Source organism: Medicago truncatula, chromosome 6 (genome assembly GCF_003473485.1).
Source record: "Medicago truncatula cultivar Jemalong A17 chromosome 6, MtrunA17r5.0-ANR, whole genome shotgun sequence".
In the NCBI taxonomy this organism is placed as follows: domain Eukaryota; kingdom Viridiplantae; phylum Streptophyta; class Magnoliopsida; order Fabales; family Fabaceae; genus Medicago; species Medicago truncatula.
The window spans coordinates 30,394,398-30,398,252 of NC_053047.1; positions in this window are offsets into that span (position 1 = coordinate 30,394,398).

A 3,855-nucleotide genomic window follows, 5' to 3' on the forward strand; every position below is an offset into this window, starting at 1 on the left:
ATTCAACCCCTTAACTTTATTCCTGCTGAAGTTAATCCACAATCAACATCACAACACCCCACTTCAACTAACCAAGAGCCCGAAACGTCTAACTCAAAAAAAGCCTCTAAAGTAGCTTCAGATGAAGTTGCTTTAGAAAGCCCACAACAACAAACACCAAACACACAAATGGCCTCAATGACCTCTGTCCCTGAACATGTTGTTTCAGAATCTTCTGTTGCTGAACAACATGCTTCTGAACAAACTACATCACCCTCTATTCTTGAAACTGTCAGTGAACCTGACTTTATGATCACATCAGAAGCTTCTGATGTTGAGGTTGAGAAATTAAACTCTTCCTCTAATGTGATTATAGAGTCTGTTTCTGACCAACCTTCAACAACCAACAATCAGACTCCAACCTCCACAAACAATCAACCTTTATTATCAAACCTAGCTATCCAACCCCTAGCTCCTGCCAAACCAAATATCCCTTCTCCACCCACATTGTTTCTTGATTCTACTATCTTAGCAGGCGTGTGTGAGAATATATTTAAGGAGTTGAACAATCTGGTTCAAGTAAGGAATAACCTTCTTCACAAGGATAGTTATGAGAAGCTGTGGAAAACGTTAAAGGAGAGAGTTGACTTCGTCTTGAATAAGCTACAGAGAACATGTATGGATGATCAAGACTTAGCTCAACAAAAGCTTCAAGACTAGCTGAAAGGTATTGATAGCAGTCTGCAACAAGTTAAAGTTCTCAAAACTTGGGTGCAAAATCCTTTATGCTTGAGAGAAATGAATGCTACTGATTTCATTCCTACTGGTGTGCATCCCAAAGAACTGGATTTAACCTTCCTGCATAAGATACACTTCAAGTCAGCCTCTTCTAAACTAGAATTCATGCAAAGGAATGCAGAACTTGAAAAGGAAAACAAGAAGCTAAGAAAGGAAGTTCTTGAACAGAACCTACTATTGCTTGAGTATAAGTCATCCACATAAGCACAGTTAGAAGAAGCAAGGGTCAGAGAAGAAAAATTGCTTAAGAGTAATGAAGTCTTCAAGCAAGAAATGAAGCAACAAGCAGATGAAACACAGAGAATGATGAAACAAATGATGGAGATGTTCCAAAAACAATCCCAACCTTAGTTGCACACCTATTAGATTGTTTATTTGTGTTATTTGTTTTCTGCTCATATCTTTATGCTTCTGAATCACTGCTTCTGACCAATTTTGTGTGCTTCTGAACTTCGTCTATGCTCTGATATATAATTTGCTTCTGAAATTATTTATTTACAGAATTTCTCACTGTTTTTATCATCTCTTTCTTTTTGTCTTTATTTTATACTTTTTGTTGATGACAAAAGGGGGAGTAAATGTATAGTATTTATAGGCACTGAGTCCCATTAATTTAATTATAATCAAGTTAAATTAATAGGACCTTCTTCTTATCTCTTAGTCTATTAATGTGAGATTATTCTGAGAGTTATTGCGCTTTTAAATGATGAATTTAATTAACATGGATAGAACTCAGGGGGAGCTTACGAACCTCACCTTAAAGTACTATTGGACTCAGGGGGAGCTTACAAACCTCATACCCTTATAGTCAACTTGTTAATTAGATTAACAACAATTGCACTTTTTAAATACTAATGTTTGTCATCATCAAAAAGGGGGAGATTGTTGGAAAAAATGTGTTTAACATTACCCTTTGAGAGTTTTGATGATAACAAGGTATTAAAAAAATTGTCAATTGGATATTCTAATATTTGTTCAAGTGTACAGGACCATAGACAAAAATTTGACATCTTAGAAAGGTTCTCGAAGAACAAAAGAGAGAAAATGAATCAACAAATAGGAAGCTTGAAGCATCTGAAGAGAAGCGCTTCTGAAGACAAAAGTGCTCCTGAAGTGATGACGCATCAGAGGCAAGTTCATCATAAGCATCTCATCAGAAGCTGAAGATCACCAGAAGTTGTCTCATCAGGAGATGCAAGACTTACAGCTTCAAAGGTTGTTCAATGGATTTAATCTCGTCTAAGCATTGCAGAAGATTGGAAGAGTAAAGCAACGGCTATTTGAAAGCATTTGAAGGCATTGCATGCTTGTTCTTCAAAGAGCGTTAACAAAGTACAATTGTACGAAGTGTACAACCACTATCTCCACTACTTTGTTTTTGTCCGTGCTACAAGACAAGAAAAATAGCTCTACCTGCAACGACGTTCCTTCACAATGGGAATGGATTTGAAATTGATCCTTCATAGGATAATAACTATATCAGGCAAAAGATCATTGGTGATTGATCAAAGCTTCAAACGACTCTATTTTGATATGCTGGCAATTCACAACGTCTCTTTCACACCTCTATATAAAGGAGTGAAGACTTAGAGAATGGAAATGCATGAAAAAGGACTCAACAACAATTTACAAAGTGCCAAAACTTTGCTGAAATTGTTCTTCATTCAAAAGTTCACTTAAAATTTCTTATCAACTTTCATATCTTAGAAATTCTAGAGTCTTAAGAGTCTGTATCTGATTTGTATTGTGAGCACCACTAATTGTATATCAAGTGTTCGACCTCAAACATTTTTCTTGTAATTCTGTTTGAATTTAGAAGTCTCTTGCAGTTGTGATTGAGCATTAGAAGTCTCTTGATTGTGTTCAGGAGCATAGGAAGTCTCTTGCAGTTGTGCTTGAGCATTTGAAGTATCTTGCTAGTTTTAGCAGTGAGCAATTGTAATTAGATATTACTTAGTGAACTCTCCTTGGAAGTGCAAGGGGGACAGGACTGACTTCCGGTTTGTGGAAGGAACTTGTATAATTGCTTTGTGTCTTTCTTCTTTCTCTCTCTCTCTATTTTAATCCGCTGCATCTATTCCTGAACATCACTTCAGAAGTAAAACTCTATCTGCTTCTGATCAGTGTTTTCAGCTTAGGAGAAAAAGAAGAAAAAGCCAACACAATTCAACCCCCCCTTCTTGTGTTTTTCTCACCTTCAGACACATCATCAAGTGTCACTGTCATCTTCCCCATCGGAAGATGGAAACTAGAGGTATCCTTGTGCCATCTATCAACAAAGGCAGAAAGCAGTCTATGGTAAAGCATAGTATACCTGACATCATATTGTGATTAAAGATCGGTGGCTCTTAGGGAATCTATGAACCATCGTGCTTGCATCCGATCCTTGTTTTCATTATCATGTCACCCACCCACCCTCCCCCCTGTAACAGCCCGATTTTCGTTAGATTTGTTTTTAATTATTTTATTGTGTGATTATTTTTTGCTTGTGTGTGATTATTCATCATTGGGTGCATTTTCATGGGTTTCGTGCTAGAGGGGTAAAATTAGTAATTTTGGTGAGAATTATTTTTAGCGTTTAGTGAGAATCATTATTTTACTACGTTACTAGGGTAGTAATTAGTATTTTACCGTTAAGTGACCGTTGTTAGTATTTTACCGCTAAGAGATCGTTAATAGCATTTTACCTTTGTGAGTGTAGAAACATTTTAGAATTCAGTTGGAGTGGGTTAAGGTCCATTAAGTTTTAGGGTTAAGCCCATTAAGAGAATAGACTATTTAAGACTTGTCTTAAGAGAAAATATCACACAATTTTCATTACATAAGATATTTTGAGAGAGTTAGAGAGAGAAAGTGAAGGAAAAGCGGAAAAAAGGGTTAGAGAGAAGAAGAGCTTGAAGATTCAAGAATTGAAGAGATCCTAGGAGCTAAAGTGAAGCTTGGGCTAGGAATTGGTGATAATTAAGGTAAGGGGGTTAGAATTCAATCATAATCATTTTAGTGTAATTTCTCAATTGTTGTATGAATAAGTGCTTAATTGAGTAATTGATTAATTGTTCATAAATGTTAGAATTCGTG